This window comes from Pristiophorus japonicus, unplaced genomic scaffold (genome assembly GCF_044704955.1).
Source record: "Pristiophorus japonicus isolate sPriJap1 unplaced genomic scaffold, sPriJap1.hap1 HAP1_SCAFFOLD_33, whole genome shotgun sequence".
In the NCBI taxonomy this organism is placed as follows: domain Eukaryota; kingdom Metazoa; phylum Chordata; class Chondrichthyes; family Pristiophoridae; genus Pristiophorus; species Pristiophorus japonicus.
In genome coordinates, this window is record NW_027253106.1 from 3,532,910 (window position 1) to 3,540,701 (window position 7,792).

Below are 7,792 nucleotides of genomic sequence, written 5' to 3' on the forward strand. Positions count from 1 at the left end.
GATTATCAATGTTCCACACAATTTAATTTACAACTCACAGACAGATGCACAAATATATTTATAAAGTTCCCGCACAGACATCCAAATTCATTACAAATAACAAAACATTACACAAATAATAAAACACGTCTATGGTGAAAATCTATGGAGTCTCAATAACTGAAGGCTTCTTGCAGAGAGCCGGCATCGACACGATGGGATGAAAAGCTTCCTTCTGTGTTGAATGATTCGATGATTCATTGTCTTCCTACTTGTTAGACAGGCGGAACAGGCAGCTGTATGATGGGAGCACAAAAACCACAGGACATGCAGCTCTAGTGGCGCAATCGGTTAGCGTGCGGTACTTATATGACAGTACAGGCATGGGAAATGCCGAGGTTGTGAGTTCGAGCCTCACCTGGAGCAGCCGATGCTTTTGCATGTGATGTTTGCAATTTTCAGAGTCTGAGGCCGTTTTCTGTTCATCCATCTCTCTTGTCGATTCAGCCATTTACCACGGTGCTGTCTGTCTCGCTGTCTCGCTGTCTCGCTGCGGTTATTCCGGTGTCAATCTGTGGGTTATTTCTGATTGAATACCCGTGCCTGTTCCCCACATGAAATAAATGAGGGCATCAAACAATTCCTCATCTGGCACTAGGGAGCGAATGAACCAAAATTTAAAGGACGATATAGTTTATTGTAAATATAACATTCCCTCTTGAGTGATATAGGTTCAATTCTGCACAAAACCAAACTATGATCACAACGTGTTTCCAATAAGCCACCTTTTACTGTATTGTCGCAAGCGCTACCATTGTAGCTCAAGGAGATTCATAATAAATAAGCGTAGAAATCAAGCAATGAAACGGTAGAGATGGTTCTGAGAATGTGGAATGCCCTCGCCCAGACCAACATTTAAAACAAGGTTTAAAAACTGGCAGCGTGCAGGAGGAAGGGAAGAGAGGAAAGTGAGCCACAGAAAAGCCACGGGAGTTTCGGAAGTTCAGGGCGTTTTTCTCTGACCACAGCGTAGTTGCGCATGGCACGGATATTGTTGCTGTTAAATATGAATAAAATGCAACGTTTGTTTGCAGCTGTTCTGTTTCTGTCCCTTTTAACTAATTCTTAATTTCATTTGCCTGCGATGATTCCATAAATCTTCATATCCTTGCCGAACAAATATCGATCAATGTGAAACTTGAAAATGTTAATTGTCCCCAAACCTCGATAGATTTTTAGGGGAGGAATTATAAGACAGGTGGAATAGGCAGCTGTAACAAAAAGGGCCACTGAATATAAAGGGGCTGCAGGAGGGGTCAAAACTAAAAATCATTGTTTAAAAACTACGCTTAAAACACTCTACCTAAATGCACGCAGCATTCAAAATAAAGTAAATTAGTTGAAGGCACAAATCATTACAAATGGTTATGATTTGGTGGCCATTATAGAAACGTGGTTGCAGGGTGGCCAAGACTTAGAATTAAACATACAGGGATATCTGACGATTTGGAAAGTTAGACAAGAAGGGAAAGGAGGTCGGGGAGCTCTGTTAATAAAGGGTGATGTCAAGTCAGTTGTGAGAGACGATATTGGCTCTAATGAACAAAATGTTGAATCATTGTGGGTGGAGATTAGAGATAGTAAGGGGAAAAAGTCACTGGTGGGCGAAGTTTGTAGGCTCCCAAATAATAACTTCACGGTGGGGCGGGTAATAATCAATGGAATAATGGAGGCATGCGAAAAAGGAACGGCAGTAGTCATGGGCAATTTTAACCTACATATCGATTGGTCAACTCAAAGCGCACGGGGTAGCCTGGAAAAGGAAGTCATAGAATGCATAAGGGATTGCTTCTTAGAACAATATGTAACATAAACTACAAGGGAAAAAGCTATCTTCGATCTGGTCCTGTGTAATGAGACAGGAAAAATAAACGATCTCCGAGTAAAAGATCATTTCGGAATGTGTGATCACAGTATGATTGAATTTGTAATACAGATTGAGGGTGAGGAGGTTGTGTCAGAAACGAGTGCACTATCATTAAACAAAGGGGACTACAGTGGGATGAGGGCAGAGTTGGCTAAAGTAGATTGGAAACACCGACTAAACGGTGGCACAAATGAGGAACAGTGAAGGACTTTTAAGGAGCTCTTTCATAGTGCGGAAAAAAAATATTCCAGTGAAAAAGAAGGGCGGTAAGAGAAGGGATAACCAGCCATGGATAACCAAGGAAATAAAGGAGAGTATCAAATCAAAGATTAATGCGTATAAGGTGGCCAAGGTTAGTGGGAAACTAGAGGATTGGGAACATTTTAAACAAAAGCAAAGAATGACTAAAAAAGCAGTAAAGAAAGGAAAAATAGATTACGAAGGTAAACTTGCGCAAAACATAAAAACAGATAGTAAAAGCTTTTACAGATATATAAAACGGAAAAGAGTGACTAAAGTAAATGTTGGTCCCTTAGAAGATGAGAAGGGGGATTTAGTAATGGGTGATGCGGAAATGGCTGAGACCTTAAAATTATTTTGCTTCGGTCTTCACAGTGGAAGACGCAAAAACCATGCCAAAAAATGCTGGTCACAGGAATGTGGGAAGGGAGGACATTGAGACAATCACTATCACTAGGGGGGTAGTGCTGGACAGGCTAATGGGACTCAAGGTAGACAAGTCCCCTGGTCCTGATGAAATGCATCCCAGAGTATTAAAAGAGATGGCGGAAGTTATAGCAGATGCATTCGTTACTTTCTGCCAAAATTCTCTGGACTCTGGGAGGTACCAGCGGATTGGAAAGCAGCCAATGTAACGCCTCTGTTTAAAAAAGGGGGCAGACAAAAGGCAGGTATCTACAGGCCGGTTAGTTTAACATCTGTCGTGGGGAAAATGATTGAAACTATCATTAAGGAAGAAATAGCGGGACATCGAGATGGGAATAGTGCACCCAGCTGACGCAGCATGGATTCATGAAAGGTAAATCATGTTTAACTAATTTACTGGAATTCTTTGAGGATATAACGACCATGGTGGATAGAGGTGTACCGATGGATGTGGTGTATCTAGATTTACAAAAGGCATTCGATAAGGTGCCACACAAAAGATTACTGCAGAAGATATAGGTACACGGAGTCAGAGGAAATGTATCAGCATGGATAGAGAATTGGCTGGCGAACAGAAAAAAGAGAGTCGGGATAAATGGGTTCTTTTCGGGTTGGAAATCGGTGGTTAGCGGTGTGCCACAGGGATCAGTTCTGGGACCACAACTGTTTACAATATACATAGATGACCTGGAAGAGAGGACAGAGTGTATTGGAACAAAATATGCAGATGACACAAAGATTAGTGGGAAAGCGGGTTCTGTAGAGGATACAGAGAGGCTGCAAGGAGATTTGGATAGGTTAAGCGAATGGGCTAAGGTTTGGCAGATGGAATACTATGTCGGAAAGTGTGAGGTCATCCACCTTGGGAAAAAAAATAGTAAATGGGAATATTATTTAAATGGGGAGAAATTACAACATGCTGAGGTGAAGAGGGACCTGGGGGTCCTTGTGCATGAATCAAAAAAGTTAGTTTGCAGGTGCAGCAGGTAATCTGGAAGGCGAATGGAATGTTGGCCTTCATTTCGAGAGGGATGGAGTACAAAAGCTGGGAGGTCCTGCTGCAACTATATAGGGTATTGGTAAGGCCGCACATGGAGAACTGAGAACAGTTTTGGTCACCTTACTGAAAAAAGGATATACTGGCTTTGGAGGGGGTACAGCGACGTTTCACTAGGCTGATTCCGCAGATGAGGGGGTTACCATATGATGATAGATTGAGTAGACTGGGTCTTGACTCGTTGGAGTTCAGAAGGCTGAGGGGTGATCTTTTGGAAACATTTAAAATTATGAAAGGGATAGACAAGTAAGAGGCAGAGACGTTGTTTCTACTAGGAGAGACTAGAACTAGGGGGCACAGCCTCAAAATACGGGGGAGCCAATTTAAAACCGAGTTGAGAAGGAATTTCTTCTCCCAGAGGGTTGTGAATTTTGTGGAATTCTCTGCCCAAGGAAGCAGTTGAGGCTAGCTCATTGAATGTATTCAAGTCACAGATAGATAGATTTTTAACCAATAAGGGAATTCAGGGTTACGGGGAGAGGGCGGGTAAATGGAGCTGAGTCCACGGCAGATCAGCCATGATCATATTGAATGGCGGAGCAGGCTCGACGGACGAGATGGCCGACTCCTGTTCCTAATTCTTATGTTCTTATGTTCTTATGTATGATGGGAGAACTAATACCACACAGCATTCGCATCCAATTCCAGCGACGGAATCGGATAGACGCCGTACTGATATGACAGTGTAAGCACCCAGAAAGGCCGAGGTTGTGAGTTCGAGCCTCACCTAATACAGCTGATGGCTTTGCTTGTGACATTTCGAGAGTATTCAAATATACAATTGATGTACTCCCAAACGTTACCTATATATTCACTCTTTTATTCCAGCACACAATATTGCAATGGAGGATGAAAATTGTACGTCCATGTGAGATGGAGTGGAGGCGTTTTGACATTTAATCAATAACTCTGATGTAAATAATAATGTACCGGAAACACACTCGATTTCAAAGAGAAGATATGTAAACACATTGGTTATCTCTACATAATTCCTGCACGACATTCAACAGAAACAAGGATTTTCCTGAACATTTCACTAAAACTGTTGTGCTCCGTGTTGCAATGGCTCGTGCATTGGACTTCTCGCTGATTCTGTTCTCAAGAAATATTCAAACTTGTCGATTCGAGTCCCATAAAAGTCCAATTGTAAATTAATAGAATGAGTACCGCACAGCAGGAGGCCATTCGTCCCATCCAGAGAGTGCCAGCTCTCAGCTAGTCCCACTCCCCCGCCATTTCCCCATAGCCCTGCAGGACAGGTTTGGCTGGTTCCGAGGCTGGAAATTAAAAGTTTGCAGCAAACCGCAACTGCCTGTGATAGCCGGAAGGTTTATTGTTTTGGGCCTGAAATCCACTCCGGTTTACCTGCTCGCTGCTACAATGTTTAAAGCTCCATTCAGTGCTTGAATAACTAGGAGCTGTAGCTGCCGGGCTGCCTTTATCTCTGTCAGAGCGTGAGCTCCGCCTGGGAGGGAGGCACGTTTATACTGTCGCCCAATTATCTTTTATGGTTTTACAACATTTCAAGAAAGCAAAAGGCTTTCCCCTCAAGCTGCAATGATCTTTTCTGTTATTGTCTTCGCATGCATCTTTCTAACTCTCCCGATCTCTGCCTCTTGTATTTCTTTGGTTTTCGCTGATTGACTTCTCAGGTTTAAATGGACGGCCTGGGTTGATCTAACCTGCAACAAGGACAGCAATGGGCAAAGTAATACGTGGACTATAGGACAGCAATGTTGTAAATTCGGGGCAAATATCTTCATAGATATGTTCCTTCGCGCAAGCAGTGAAATAAAGCAGCACCGATTACAGTTGTCTTAATGTAGAGTGTACCTTATGTGTATGCCGACACAGACGACAATATAGAGCTATTAATGCTGTAAAATCTTATTTGATAATACAGGTCACATATTCAAAACTAGTTATGTAAAGACATTCTAATATTGTTGACGTGGAATAGTCAGAAATGCTCGCACGGCAATTGGATGCCTCTGCCCAGTTGGAAAGGTGTCTGAGCAATGCAGAACAATGAATTTCTGCTGAGCAGACCATGAGCCTACTTCTTGAAAATGGTTCTCCGGTCCCGCTAAGAGGGGATTAAGTACCTTGACAGTTCGATAGGACTGTGCCCACTTGTATAGCAGGACGTGTAGTGGGTATTTTCCCTTCCTTAAAGAACAGTAATGACTCAGTTGCAGAATTTTCTCGCACCACTCGCAATTCAACCCCAAGGATGAGCCGAGCCGATCACGTGGAGTTAATCCAATTCCTCCAGTCAGTAAATTCAGTTGGGATATCAAGAAAAAATAAGAAATCGCCGTGACTTACTCAGTGAGCGCGTAGCATAATGGATAAGATGGTTATTTACGGTATGTACCATAATGTTATCAGGAAATTGCAGTTTTGAGGAGATTTGGATTCAAAGCCTAATTTATGTAAGATTCAGTCAAATGCTTGGAAGGTTTATCAGCAACAAACGCTTAACAAAGAAAATGAGCACAATCCATTAGCAGTCCATCGCCTTAACCTCTCGTCTGCCAACTAGCACAACTCAGCTATTCCATTTCAGGCTTTTTGCATCCGTATAGAAATACGCTGCAAAAAGTCCCCATCACGTCCTGTCCTGCCGTGCAATAGATCGACAATGTTGAAATTGTACAATAGCTTCTGTAAGCAAACGGCCTTCAGTTACTACAGGATGGCTTTGAAATGTCTACTCAAATGATGAGGTGCAGGCCCCTTTTAGTTAGACCTGGCAGCCTGGCCACGCCGGTTTCAAACCCGACCAATGCAGAACTCTCTACAGTTAGACCACATTAGGCGTACTGTGTGCAATTCTGGTCGCTATATTATAAAAGAAACTAGTGGGGCACTGGATAGGGTGCAGAGAAGTTGGTACTCTATCAGGAAAGAATCGACAGGCTCAATTTATTTTTTCGTGAAATGGGAAGTTTGAGGCATTACCTAATCGAGCTCTTTAATATCTTGAAAGATTTTGATAGAGTTGATAAAGTGTTTCGACTTCTGGAGAAAATATTACTAGAGACCATCAATATAAGAAAAATCAGCAACAAATCAAATTGGGAATTAAGAATAATCTTATTTACGCAGAGTGTGGTAAGGATGTAGAACTCACTACCACCAGAGAAGTTGAATCAAATATTATAGATGCATGTAAGGAGCGGTTAGATAAAAATATGAGGGAGAACTAAATGGAGGGCTATGCTGATAGTGCTGGATGCGGAATGAGGGGAGGATGCTCCAGTGGACCACTAACGTCGATATTGACAGCTTGGGCCAAATAGCCAATTTTGCTTTGAATATCCTATGTAATCGTATGATGTCGACACCATGGGTCCAATTCAAAAGCCAACTTCTCACAACATTCAGACCTAGAGGAAATAACACTGATTAATATTCCTGGTTAGGGTGTTTCAAAAAGATGTCAAGATTGATGCTCCTTAAAGCCTACCTCGTTGAGTCAGCTTTGGGGCATCTGTCGTAAATTCTCTTTTATGTGGTTCGGTGGCAGCGTTATTTGATTTGTCTTAAGCTTTCGTGGAGCGCCCTGTGACGTCTTACTACGTTAAAGGCGCTACATAAATGAAAGTTGTTGTTGTTGTAATATTTACATTGTCTCCCTGTTTCAGGTTTCACAGAAAACGTGCTGGTTGAGAAGGCATTCGGCATACCTACCTTTATTAGCCGAGATATATAGTATAAGAGCAGTGAAGTTATGCTTGAGCTGTATAAAACATTATTTGGGCCACAGCTAGATTACTGCGTACACATCATTACAGGAAAGATGTAATTGCACTAGAGAGGGTGCAAAAGAGATTTACGAGGATGTTGCCTGGACTGGAGAATTTTGGATATGAGTAATGATTCGATAGGCTGGGTTTTTTTTCATTGGAGCATAGGAAACTGAGGGGAAACGAAATTATGAAGGGCCTGGAGAGAGTGGATAGGAAGGGCCTATTTTTCTGAGCAGATTGGTAAACAACCAGGGGACATAGAATTAAAGTAATTGGTAGCAAGTTTAGAGGGGATTTGACGGGTAATGTTTTCACCCAGAGTAAGTTGGTAGTCTGGAACTCACTGCCTGAAAGGGTGGTAGAGGCAGAAACCCTCACCGCATTTAAAACACGCTTGGTTATGCACTT

The 7,792-nt window shown here is 42.3% G+C and overlaps 1 non-coding gene across 1 annotated transcript; it reads left to right on the forward strand.

The window, feature by feature from the left end:
• Positions 1 to 311: 311 nt before the first annotated feature.
• On the forward strand, positions 312 to 405 carry trnai-uau (transfer RNA isoleucine (anticodon UAU)). The gene is made up of 2 exons: positions 312 to 349; positions 370 to 405. It is a non-coding gene; the product is annotated as a tRNA-Ile (tRNA).
• The last annotated feature ends 7,387 nt before the right edge of the window (positions 406 to 7,792 follow it).